The sequence below is a fragment of the Apostichopus japonicus genome, chromosome 7 (genome assembly GCF_037975245.1).
Source record: "Apostichopus japonicus isolate 1M-3 chromosome 7, ASM3797524v1, whole genome shotgun sequence".
Taxonomy (NCBI): Eukaryota; Metazoa; Echinodermata; class Holothuroidea; order Aspidochirotida; family Stichopodidae; genus Apostichopus; species Apostichopus japonicus.
In genome coordinates, this window is record NC_092567.1 from 3,648,520 (window position 1) to 3,662,708 (window position 14,189).

A 14,189-nucleotide genomic window follows, 5' to 3' on the forward strand; every position below is an offset into this window, starting at 1 on the left:
AACTAAATTTCACTTGTGCTTAACTTAAACTTAAGTTCGTGTTTTAAATGTACGTGTTTATTATCAGTAGGTGGTTTTATTAAACACTGACGTAAAATAATATCATCCAGTTTTCCAGTCAAATGTTCTCGTTATACAACCAAATACTCCTTATCGTTGTGCAAATATAGAAAACCTTTCGTTTTGTCAACCTTGAACTTTGATGTGTGTTCTGTTGTATTTCTTTATTAATTCAATGAATATTATCAGTACGTTGACGAATTAAACACATACAAAAATAAATAGGAACAATCATTACCCTATCACTGAACTTTACATCAATATGATACTATCGTTTGCTTAGGATGAATTGCCACAATATATCAGCTTGCGGTATACACTGTAAAACCCAACCGGTAGATGAGCTTTCTGAACAAGGGTTATGACAGTCAGGATGACTCAATAATGTTAAAATAAGCGTTACAACATGATTTACGTAAGTTTTATGCGGAAACGTAGATCAACGTATGAAGATATCGTTGTTTCAACTTGTGATGGTCGAGTATCAAAACATTTCTACATGAAAACGACTGGAAAGAGAAGACTGTGCGTATTTTCAACAAAATTACCGGTAAGTGATCGCTCGCGCGCGTATATCGACTAAGTAGATAACATACGTCAGGGGCCAGCTTTTCCAAGTCTTGGATGATTTACGGTTCGTATTTAGAATGATTAATGCTCAATACAGTAATGATATTCGCAAAAATTCGACTGAATCTGAAATATGTTGTTAAAATTAGCCCAAGTCAAAGTTTAAAACTTGCAGCATGAAATTATATGCGTGATTGAATTGGATTAGAAAAGTTACTATTTCAACAGCCTAGCCTACAACATTTATAAGCTCCATTTCACGTTGAACGTAGGCTGTGCATTAGGTTAGGCTATAGAGCTTTACAGATAGGCCTAACCATTAACAGTTGCGCAGTGTGAGACAAAGGAGTAAAACATTCGGTTCATCAGCATGAGCTCATGTGGTTAATACATGGTACTGATTAGCAAATTTGAATGAGGTATAATTTAGAGATATGTTTGTTGTGATTGGCAGTGATAGTGGTCATTCTGTACTAGCAAATATACAAACTATTATTGTTGATAAAAACAATGGATGGCTTGTAGTAAAATTGCATACATCTATTTTTCAGAGCCACATTGGAGCATACAAAGTGACAGAGACTGAAAACTATGATCAAGTAGTTTGTCCAGGTAATCTTAAAGATTACTACCTTCTAACTTCCTACACTATGAGAGAAGCTAAAGTGGTTGTGTTAAAACACTCTGTAGATATACATGAAGAACAACTGGAGTTACCCTAAGTTGAGTTGTCTGTGATAAAGCATGAGCCTTACTAAACGTTGAAAGATGCAGTACTTGGATGACATTTACATGCAAAATTTCTACTCATGCAAGTAGCCAAGAGTAGATGTACAGTAGATCAGCTGCCATACTGCATATTTATGCAGTGCATTTGGTATACTGCAGCTGAATGGGTTGTTGCACTTACTGCTAAAATATTACTATGTGGTACAGTACTGTAATTCTAAGGGGAGTGTACGAGACGATATAGCCAGCTTCTAACTCACTTACATTGTTCTCTTTTCATGCATAGGATTGCTCAGAAATTGATACTATGTACAAATTGAGGGTAGTGTTGTCACCAAAGGACATTCAGAAGGTGTCCCTTGAGCAACGTCCAGAGTCTGTTGAGAACCTTATGGAAACTTTGAAAGATAAGTTAAGCCTTGAAGGCAGTTTCTAAACGTTTACATCTAAACGTTAACCCAAGGAAGCGCTCCTACCCTGGAATGCTTCATCAAAACACAAAAAACCAAAGAGAGCAGAAATAAATTACTTACCAGACATTCCAATTGGAGAAGATGCAACAAGTATGGAGTCTTATTGAGAAAACTTTTGCACAGAAGTTCAAAAGAGAAACAGGGACATGGACAGATTAATAAAATGATGATAAGGACCTATGCATACCGTAGACAGGACCTGGTCTTAAATGCGCCAGCCGTCAACGAAATGGTAGAAAGATGCCCGCCTTATTTCTTCCCAGTGAAGTAAGTTCCTTAATTGTTCATTAATTTATTGGGGTGCTGTCTCCTTCACTAAAATTGGACATTTTGTTTTGTATTTTTCATGATATAGTAGTGCAGTGTATAATGAGTAATAAAAGTAATCACAGTGGGTGATTAGTGTTAGAGATGTTTTATTTCTTATGTATAAAATTTTGGTAAAATACAGAAAAAAAGAGATACAAAGTATGTGGTCTGAATATGGTGCAGCAGGGTGATCTGATCAGTAATTAGCATTTTAAGCATTTTTTAGCATTAGTAATTAGTATTTTTTAACCCATGGATGTCAGTCACCATTACTTATTTTGTTTGTCACTAATATCTGCACTAAATACCTGTAAAATTAGTTTATAACTGTATATTATATATGGTCTTACCCAGGATTCCGATTGGCAGTTGACTACCATCGACAAATGCACTTACAAGTTGCATTTATACTCTCACCTTGGAAAAGGCTTTCTATAATATTGCTACCTGGCAAAAGGGAGCCATCTTCTTTTCATATGGCAAACTTAACTAAATATTGTTTTCTACATTTCTCATTTTATTCTTTCAGTTGAAGGCTGAGTTTTCGAGGTTAAGCAACACTCTTAAAACATCCGGATCAAATTTGATTCATTCCGGATCAAATTTGATCCGGTTTCCGGATCCCAGGGGCACCGACCCCGTCCGGATCAAAATGATCCGGATTTCCGGATCAAAGAACAATGACCCCATTCCGGATCAAATTTGATCCGGCTTCCGGATCCCAGGGGCACCGACCCCGCCCGGATCAAAATGATCCGGATTTCCGGATCAAAAAAACAATGACCCCATTCCGGATAAATTTGATCCCGTTTCCGTTTCAAGGGTACTTACGTTTTGGATATGTTATGAATAAGAAACAACATACAAATCTGAAAATAACTTGGCCATGTCTTTATTCTTTTTAACAACTTCGTTAACAAACAACGTCAATTATTTCTACTTATAAAAAGGTTGATCTGGGTTACAATACTGATGAACAAAAGCGGAAATGGAAAAGTGGATGGAATGCGAGAGTTTTATTAAGGCAGCAAAAGTGTATACTATTTTTAGTTATATCCATGTTATATATGTGACTTGTGACTTGTTGTGGCAATGTGTAACTTTTTGCTTTCAAAAACTTTATTTTCTAACTAGAATGTCTATGTCTTATGCTTTAAAATCTCCACTAAAGATATCCTACAATAGGTACAAATGTTAGAATATGCTTAAAAGAGATCATCTCCTGCTAACTTTAACCTTTGAAATCTACATATTGCAGGATAATGAAAAATTCTGAAAAATACTACTCCACCAGCCTCTCAGCGAATGGTCTTACATTATTTACCAAATAATGATACTTTGATGTATTTTGGTTTGTTACAAATAACTTAGTACTATAGAATGACACAACTTTGATATTGTACAACTTAACAATGGGTAAGACTTTAAATTGCATGCACAAAATCTTTGTTACATACAGCAGAAATGATAGAGATGTGATTTGTCATGGGAATAAGAAAATGTTTGTAAAAATAATTTCCTTACTATGTTTACCTTTGCAAAATTTTATTAAATATTAATTGCATCGAATGTTCTATGTATTAAAATAAATGAAAATACTTTGAAAACTTAAGTATTTTACTGAACTACCAACATGTTTGGAAATGAACAAGTGCTTGAATTATCACGTATGAATGCTTGATGATGTTTCTCTTGTTACTTTAAGTGGCATAAGCAGGTTTTAGTTGGAGGAGGTGGTGGGGGCAGGTTAAGTTACCAATGCATCACTCACTGTTTATGCTAGAAAAAACACCATCCCTCTATTCATCTTTAAAATCTGAACAGCTCACACATAACAATGAGGAATTTTTGCACTTAAATTATGCAACCGGCTCACCCAAACTATTCCAGTGCAATTTGACCTGTCAATATTGAACATGAGTGGACAAACTGAACTCAAACTATGATAAATTTGTTATCTAAGATAATGTGATATCCATTAATACCATGACGGGTAAAAAAAAGGTGATGATTGCTCAGTCTTCTGGTTCAGAAAGTTCTCAAAAAGTCCCAGGTGTTGTATCATTCTATGTATAATTGAGTTCAAGTATTTTAAAAGATATGTCAACTGTCTGCAGAAGTCATTGGCAAGGTAGCCCCCTTTTTTCAACTCTACTAAACACCTGCTCTGGTTGCTCTCTTGGTCCTCATGCCAAAACGAAAGGCTGTGGCGGTTGAACTTTTTCAAGGACAGATGGTATGTTTGTGCCAATCTATTGAAAAGATATATGAGAAATTACACATTTTTGTTTTCAAATTGCAACATTCTGACATACAAGGATACAACCATACATTGCCACAATTTTAAAATTTTGCAACCAGCTCCTCCTCATCATCATCATCACCAACACCACCATCATCATCATCATCACCAACACCTCCATCATCACCACCACCACCATCTTCACTATCATCATCACCACCACCATCACCAACACCATGCATCATTATCATTGTGATTCTCAATCATTTCATAACCGTTTGGTCATTCTCTCTGAGAAACATATATGATTTTAAGAATGTGAGGCAAACTTCGCTAACTTAAAGTACTATAAATAGTAGAGTCATAAAAGAAAGAGAAAAAGCAGATTTGCATGATTTTGAAGCTCAGTAAAATTGCAATCAACCTAACAGGTACCCAAGGAAAGGCTAGAAAAGGACTAGCAAAACACTCATACCATACTCTTATGGCCCAATTAACGTTGATATATTATGTGTAGCCTACAACATGGCATTATTCACTCTTCTTAAGTCTTACAGCAACAGTAAGCTTAGCGCACTTCAGTTTGGGTTCCTGTTCGCCAAGTGACTGAGCTAGAATAGCACATGTATTGAGTAAAACTCTTACCATGCCATCTGTTGTGTATTTTCTGAGAGAATATCTCCCACAGAACTCTTCTTATTGTCTCTGATATTAAAGGCTCTGTGATACTCCAGTCTCCAGACACGTTACCATCGCTGAAAGAACACACTCCTCTGCATCATCTGTGAAAACAATCATTGATATCGTTTTAAGCAACAAAAGTCACTAGATGCAAAAACTACATGAATGAATGGATGGATGTATGGATGGATGGTAGGATGGATGGATGGATGAATGAAAGACTAAATAAATAAATAAATACATTTTAATTTACCTGATGTCAATTCCAAATCTGTTGTGTCAACCAGCTTTGAAGGTTTATGAGGGTCGCGAACAGACTTCTTTGTCTTATTTTGGTCCTTTCTCCTCACGTATCGCAGTCGGTTTTCCGGGTAGCCTGTTGCTTCATGGCGACCTGTGCCAGCACAAAACTAGACTTCCTGAAATTTAGCAAAGAAAACATATGATAGAAAAATGTTACTTCTCTAAAAATTCATTGTAGTAATACCTCCATGAATGTTCATTTCTGCAATTTTTATTTTTTATCTGCAGACCTCATGCAAGTAAGAGCCTATTCTTATCACAAGCTTACTGTACAGCACCCACTTTTGCACACAGTATGGTATATGAACACAATTTGAAAAGGCCTGTATTTGGCCAATTTTTCCTTACCTTTTTTTGCAGTTTAAAACATATTGCCATAAATGAAGTTTACTGAACGTTTCAATACGGATCTCAGATCCTTATGATCTATTTCCATGAACAGTATAAGAATTCAGAGAAGTTTCTGCATACCATTTAGTGTGTTATTTTGCCCCTCTTTTTGCCATTACTAGGCAAGACCATAAGCAACTTTATGCTAAGGTGCATTGGTATAAGCATTAACATAAAGCGGCATACCTGCTCGGTATAACCGGGTATACCTGAAATATTCGCGGAACCGCTACTTCAAGCGTTGACTGTACTATTACACAATACCATGAACCTATGGACACTAGCCTACAAATGTATTTGCGATTTAATGACGACTTTACCATTTCTGTTTTTTTCTTTTGCAGAAACTTATTTAAATATTGATTAAAATAAAAAAGTATGAAAAATCAGTGTTGTTTTCATTTCAACGCAAAAGTACAGTTCAGTACACTCCACTACTGGGCCCAGTCCAACCACAACACTACAGTAGCATATAGGTCTAATGCCTTATTTGTAAATGATCACCTAATATACAGTAGAACATACAAGGGAAAGACTGATTCCCACTGTAGGCAAGTCTTACATTACCTAAATCTAAATTACCAGGAACCCTTATTAGGCCTTGCCTGCCTTACTTATGTCATTCAATTTATTTGGTTATCGAAAAATTACAATCCACTTTGTGGTGAAGTAGCAACTGAACATTAGAACCCACCATACAGTAATACTGTTTGCCCTGTGGCACCATAGAGGCTTCACAATAGTACTGCATACTGTTGTGTGTAGGCATGTACAGTACTGCAGTATACTGTACAGTACAGTCAATCAAAAACCTAGCGTTTATATTTTTCACACCACACGCTACGCACTATAGTGTACACTGTATAACGCTAGGCCAGAGTAAACCCGTGACGGAGTGAGCATAGCTTCTTCAAATCACTAACTTTATTGCGTATGATTAACACAACAAACGAAATGGAAAGTGCCTAATAACTCACCTTTGAAATTCTTGACGTACTTCTCCAATCCCCATTGAAGTAATTTTGCTTCTACGAGATCCATAAGAGCATTTCGTGAGTGCAAAATTTCGAAAAGATGGCGTCTGTGTAAGACCGTGTAGCGTACGTTCGAGCGCTGCAGGTCACATGATGTACATCAGCCAATAGCATCAAGCTTTACGTTTTGATCAGGAACGGTACAATGAAATGATACCATGCCTAATGAAATTGAATCGGGAATGGTTGAATTTTATCCGGGAATGGATTAAAATTATCCTGAAAAGGATGAAACTATTTTTATCAGGAATCCGGGTCACAAAAGTGACCCGGAAAAATTAAGAGTGAACCTTGCTCTGGACAGCAGTTTCTTTTCTTCACTAGACCAACACCTTGACAGAATGGTGGAAATATTGTCAACCAGACAAAAGTTTCAGAACTTGTTTCACTTTGAGACAGGGGTAGGCTATATAACTCATTCTGTAGTGTATGGTATGATCAGATAATACAAGAGCTCATTCATCTATATTCTTGTTTTAGCAATACTTAAAATACAGTAAATAAGAGTACATACTTTTTATTAGAAATTACCTTGTGACAATTTAACAGTTACATTTTGTACAATATTACATGCAAAACTAGCATAAAGGTATGCTGTATTTGCCCCAAATATACCAGAAATTCAAATATGGTTACCTTTGGTAGCATAAAGGTACTGTATGCTGTATTTGCCCCAAATATACCAGAAATTCAAATATGGTCACCTTTGGTCAAAATTCTTACACTGTTTTTATTACCACCTTGGAGGAAATTTACTTTAATTTTGGTTTGTTTCATTTTTGCATTCTACTGTATATGTTAACAACACCATTGGTTTATTTGATCCATCGTAAGTACAAATTGTGTCCTGGATATAGATTCAAGAAAAAGGGACTGCTGAATATTTTTGCTAATTGACAGCTTAAACAATAATATTCTTTAGTTAAAGAAGTTAATATATTGCTGTTTTAGTGTAATTTATTAACAAAAAATAAACCGTCAGGCTACTTAAATAACCCTCTTAACAATTTAAAACCATGCCTGTGGCATTACATTCCATTATAAACATTTATAGTTATCATGCATCTGAAGTGTTTAAATAGTTCATGTGGTGTCCAGAGAGATATTGCAAAACTCCATTTGACTGGTAATTATCTTGTTTCTTGGTAAATCTTGAAAATGTGTTGGAACAAATTGTAATATGGAACAGGATGCCATGGGAAATTGTTTCTCTGCTTTTACATTTCAACTTATGAAGAATTGTTGATTGGGTGAATAGGCACTAATAATAATCATTGTAATAATCAAAGAGCGAAACAAAGTTAATTTTATGATATGCCGATGTTTTCTTCAGGCAGAGAAATGATATAATAGCCCACACCTCTAGTGAGTTGGAAGGGTCCAAAAATGTCTGAAAAAAATTCTATCGGGCTTAAACTCTAGTTTACATTTTCATTTTTATTCAGAGCCATTGTTTGTCAAATAATCACTTTGTACTTGCTTAGTTATGGAGAATTTCTAACAGCTTGCTTGCATCAATGTGATTGGTATCATAGTATATGTTTCAGAAATAATTTGCAAAATTTGAACTTACAAACATGTTCATCCTAAACAAAGCCCAATGAGGGATGTACTGTGAAATCATTTACAGGAAGTCAGTATTAATATTATATATACTGATAAAGGAAAATGCATCAGATATCTGTGTTGTGATGAAACTATTCAAATCACAGTAATACAAGTGTTTGAAGGATCCAAAAACTGGCAAAAGACAGGATTGACAATGGAATTCTTTCAAAGTATTTTGTGTTCCAAATGGGTAAAAATAAAGTGCTTTGCTGTAAAGATCTAAAACAAACATTTTTCATTATGACTTTACTTTGCATGCAGGTTTTCATGAGCAAAGACTGTTGTACTTCCTCTCAGATTATTAAAAGAGTTTTACAGAGTTGCTTTATCTTCTGATTAAAATGTAAGTTTTTGAGTACAAAGGACCAAACAGGGGCTATTTGCTGAACCCTGGCTTGATTTCATATACCCCTTTCTAGGATGAAAGGTTGTATGTGATTCCCCAAACATATCCTTAGCTTTCATGGGAACTAGTTTCATGGTAATTTTTAATACAAGGGATCAAAATACCCTGAAAAGAAATTTTTCATATCATTGAAAAGATGAAGTTCCTGTTCTATGCTTGGTTTTCACAATTGAACAATGCTCTTATCCATCATAACTAGTCTTTGTCATAAAAACAGATGCAAGAACAATTGGTCGCATCACTATAGCTTTGCTAATGACAACTTTAAGTGCATTCCTTTAGTTAATGAAACATTGGTGTTTTGAGCATCGTTGCCTATTTACATGATGATGTAATTATGATTCACCTATAAAACTATTTGCCACAAAATTAAAAGTCTTTAGCTAAAACAATCATATTGTAAATGGCTGAGAGGAATGGTTACTTCTTTCTTCTTGGCTTTTAACAACATTGGTTATTTCCAGCAGCCATAACATATTAATTTTACTTCTGTATTTCATACCAAAGAACACATGCACTTGAAATTGGTATTTACTATCTCAAATGAATCATGGAAATGAATGATTGCAGCAGGCATGTACCCATGCTCCATGTTCTTCTGTATCTCATTATTGATACATTTTGGCGTTGTTTCCACCGATAAAAGTATTAGGCACTTTTTATGCGTTTGATTATTTCTTCTATTTCCTTGTTAAAGTACATTGTTACTGACTTCAGAGGTTGAAAATAAAGTTGTGTTGTTAACTTAGCAATATATAGTTTTCTTTACTAAAATTGTCTGTTGTCATAACTCAATTAAATTGAGGTAACCCGCTGCCTAGAATATGCCAAGTAGCGTCAACTTAAATATTCAAAGTTAACTCTGGAGATAATGGAAAGTGGGAAAAACTTGAATTGGTCTTGTCAGTTTAACGAGGAAAGGCTATGCTGTATCAGCTCTAATGTTTTAGTTACCACAACTTGCCCAGCTTTTTCTCAAAAACAGATAAAGATTAAATTTGTTGGACTTTGCTGATATCTGTTGCCACAACTGATGAACATGAAGTGTAACAAAGTAAAACCAGTGAGTTGGTTGTAACCACTACTGTCAAGTCTTACTTATGGAGTTTCTGGGTTAGTAGAGTGAACTTAAAAAAGTTAAGGCAGCGGGTTACCTCGACTTTTTCAAGTTGTCTTGACGTGTTGGGTTTTACAGTGTACCATAAATTGCGCTGTTAACGAGAAAGCTATATATCTTGCACTGCAGACCACAAAATCACACCATGAAGTATAACATAAGCCATTGACTCAGTCATAGAAATGAAACGATACAGAATCATACATTAAAATTGTGAGACACAACATATTCTGCCTTTGAAATACAGATTAAAACAAGTCTTTAGAACAGCTAAACAGTTTTAAAAAGATTCTAGTTTGGTTTGAATGAAATCAAATTATATTTGAACTTACGTCACTAGGCCAGAAACATACCTAGTTTATACATATTATCTACCGGTTTCGCTAAATTTCTGTAGGTCATCTGAGGTCAGGGGGGAACAACATTTGTTTCTAGAAAAGTTTGGGATCAACTTGAAGAGAAAGTTTCAATTTAAGGCACACAGAACGATAGCGACACTTTTATCAGGAGAAGAAGAATTTCTTGATCACAACTGACTGCAACTTTACCAGCCTCACCTGTTTTGAAAGTAACTGTATAGACATAAAATTCTATGTGATCTTAATGCAGGCCAGAACAAGTTACTACATATACTACATGTTACACAGAGATAACACTGTTGACAACATTTCTCTGATCAGTTTTTTATTGCTTCCATTGGCATTAAAACATCAATACATATCAATAATTTCATATTTTGATTCCATGATACTAACTTTTGATAGAGTAACAGATAAACGGGATTAATATGTTGTGATTGTATCACTATGAGAGACCAGGATCGCCTCACAGGGAACAAGTGTGTTTTTTTGCAGAGAACTTTTATTTGTAAAAGCATACAGAAATACGGAAGATACCAAGATCAATTACAAAATAAAGTAATAATAATTTCCTTGGAAATATCTAATATCATAAACACTGCAACGCGGTGATTTCATCCATATTTTTCTGTCAATCTGAGTTTTTCTTTATATGTAAATATATTCAGTTTTTCGGGACGTTGCCTGGGTAATATTGGTAAACTTGAGGCTTCATAATATCCAATTGGCTTAAAGCTATTTAAATACGACAAGAACTAAATTATAATGGAGAGATCATGAATATTCAATAATTGTCAACCAGCATCATTAATAAGAAGAAGCAAAATAACGATACAAGAAGAATGAAAGATATGTATGCAGAGCAGATCATTGCATTTATGGTTTATGTTAAGTATACAGACCATTATCTTCGTTACTTTTATGTTAAAATCTTACTATAATACGTCAAAGTCACTTGTTCCTATTGTCTTCAAAGTAACACCATTAGAGATCATAATAATGGAACACAGAACTGGATTTAAAAACAAAACATGTCATTGTTATTAATTAATGTCTAAAACAACGTTTTAGTATGATTTTGAGTAATACAATCAATAGTTTAACGGTAGACAGCGAGTCTTTGTTATTATGATAACATTTAACAATATTCTTCTAATATTCACTCTATTACGCGTGAGTAATATCAAAGATTAATTCATAATATAGAAATAGGAGGAACGAAAGAAAGCAACTAAATCTTGAAAAAAAGTAAAATTAATAAACGGATGAAGTAGAATGCAATATAACAAGTAATGAAAAAACATAACAATAATTAGAGCAAGTATTAGTTAGTCTTAGATTGTTATAAATCGAAGAAAAATATCGTAACTTAAAGAAATAAAGAAGATCTGAAATAAAATGAACCCAGTAGAATCATTTATAAGACGCATTAAAATGACAATGAAGTAATAAAATGAAGAGTATATACAATACAGAGACGATCTTTTCATTTAAGAATTACTTGATATATAAATAAATTATCAGCTTTACTACGCCAAAATTATGTAATGATAAAACAATAACTGTTTTACGTTCTGCTTATAAACATTATAAAAAGAGACTGTTAATGAAGCAATTATTAAAGACAACATTAAAAAAAAAAATTAAAACTTATTCAAATATACGAGTCTTGTATCTTAACAATAATTCAAGAATCGGTACCTCCAAAATCAAATATGTTTTTTTTTTTCATGCCTAAGTGACCTAAAGTGACTTGCTCGTCGATAGCTTACCTATCATATAATAGTAAATATGATTGATAGCCTACCTATCACGTAATATTAAAATGATCGATAGCTTACATATCACTAATATTAAAATGATCGATAGCTTTCCTATCACATAATATAATAATGATTGATATTTAATATGATCGATAATTTACGTATCACAACATTTTAAAATGATTAGTTACTTACATATCACATAATAATAAATATGTTCATTTGATTACCTATCACATCATATTAAAATGATCGATAGCTAACCTATCACATAATTTTAAAATGATCGATAGCCTACATATCACATAATATTAAATATGATCAATTGCTTACCTATCAGATAGCATTACAATGATCGATAGCTTACCTATCAGATGATATTAAATATGATCGATAGCTTACCTATCACATAATATTAAAATGATCGATAGCTTACATATCACATAATATTAATAGCTTACCTATCACATGATAGTACAATGATCGATAGCTTACCTATCACATGATAGTACAATGATCGATAGCTTACCTATCACATAATTATAAAATGATCGATAGCTTACCTATCACATAATATTAAAATGATCAAGAGCTTACCTATTACATAATATTAAAATGATCGATAGCTTACATATCACATAATATTAATAGCTTACCTATCACATGATAGTACAATGATCGATAGCTTACCTACATACTATTAAAATGATCGATAGCTTACATATCACATTATATTAAAATGATCGATAGCTTACCTATCATGTAATATTAAATATGATCCATTGCTTACCTGTCACATAATTTTAAAATGATCGAGAGCTTATCTATATGATAGTGATCGATAGCTTAGCTATCACATAATAGTAAATATGATCGATAGTTTACCTATCACATCATAGTAAATATGATCAATAGCTAACCTATCACATAATATTACAATGATCGATAGCTTACCTAACAAATACTAATAAAAGGATTGTTGGGTTTGATTCTCCTTTAGTCTCACAAACAAATAGACACAAGATTCATTAAAATGAAAAAAAAAGAAGAAATAATAAAAATTAAATATAAACCACAAAGAGCATACCATTGTATTAATGTTTACATAATGTACGGAACATTATCAGCATTGTGATCATATTCAATATTGTTTAATTTTGTAAGCTCACATGATCGTATGGTCTTAACAGACAAGGCATTATTTAGGACTTTAATAACAACGGAAGGTAAATAAAGACGATAAAATACTAACAAGAGTCCAACGGTCACTATGGTTACTTGAATAGTGGAATAATAAAGTGTAGTAACCAACACCCAAATATCATAATATTTATGCCAACATGTACCCGCTGTTAACCAAAATTGTATTCCAAGTTTGGATTTGATCTGATTTAAGGTTGTGGAATTATTTACAAGTTTAAATTATTGGCACCTCCCAAAAAATTGGGCCCAACAAAATTTTGCGCTCAAATGGTTCCACAAATATTGGGCTTCATAAATTCAGGCCCAATAATGTGTCCCAAAATGCATGTAGGTTTGTAATGAAAGTTGGGCCCTGTCAGCGTAAAAATGTGCCGGGATTTCTTTGGGACTGAGATTGCCTACATGTACCAGCTATTAACCAACAACTGTATACAAAGTCTGGCTACAATCTGAATTCTTGTTGCGGAGTTATTTTAATGTAAAACTCCTTAGGTTTGATCCAATAATCTCATTAATATTCATAAGGTCAACGCCAAAACAATAGGGCACTCCTTCTTACTAAGAAACATCTACATAAAGCAAGTATGAAAAGTATCCATTACTCCGTTGGAAATGTACATCCATGATTTCTTTTTCAAAATGAGGATTCAATAAAATATGAATATACTACAGTCATTTGGGTATTAATATCTTCAAATCCCCGAAAGCAAAGTTGTAACCCTATACAATCCAATGTCATATCAAGAAAATTAAACATAGGAATAAACAGAACATTCGCTATCAGTGTGCTGTAACCATGACGTCAAACCTGTTTGCTTCAAGTTCGCTTATATTACAAATTGTGACAATTTCAGCTATCGATATCTCGAAAACGCAAGGTAGGAATTGGATGCTTATTATATGATTAGTCAAATACATTTTCCCTGAGCTAACTTTTTAAGA

General features: G+C 33.7%; 2 protein-coding genes and 2 long non-coding RNA genes across 5 annotated transcripts in view; 2 read left to right on the plus strand and 2 right to left on the minus strand.

The window, feature by feature from the left end:
* LOC139969997 (uncharacterized) overlaps positions 1-14,189 on the plus strand; it is a 310,518-nt gene that overhangs the window by 248,218 nt on the left and 48,111 nt on the right. The window lies entirely within an intron of this gene.
* The window catches only part of LOC139969971 (uncharacterized), a 480,181-nt gene that overhangs the window by 155,461 nt on the left and 310,531 nt on the right, over positions 1-14,189 (minus strand). The window lies entirely within an intron of this gene.
* LOC139970309 (uncharacterized) lies at positions 618-3,939 on the plus strand. 2 transcript variants are annotated; one of them, XR_011794095.1, is made up of 4 exons: positions 618-694; positions 1,182-1,242; positions 1,646-2,099; positions 2,671-3,939. It is a non-coding gene; the product is annotated as an uncharacterized lncRNA (long non-coding RNA). The 2 variants fall into 2 exon arrangements; XR_011794094.1 differs by having other exon boundaries at positions 1,646-3,939.
* On the minus strand, positions 3,243-9,968 carry LOC139970308 (uncharacterized). The gene is made up of 4 exons (XR_011794092.1): positions 6,735-9,968; positions 5,318-5,483; positions 5,029-5,165; positions 3,243-4,393 (listed from the first exon to the last, which is right to left on the minus strand). It is a non-coding gene; the product is annotated as an uncharacterized lncRNA (long non-coding RNA).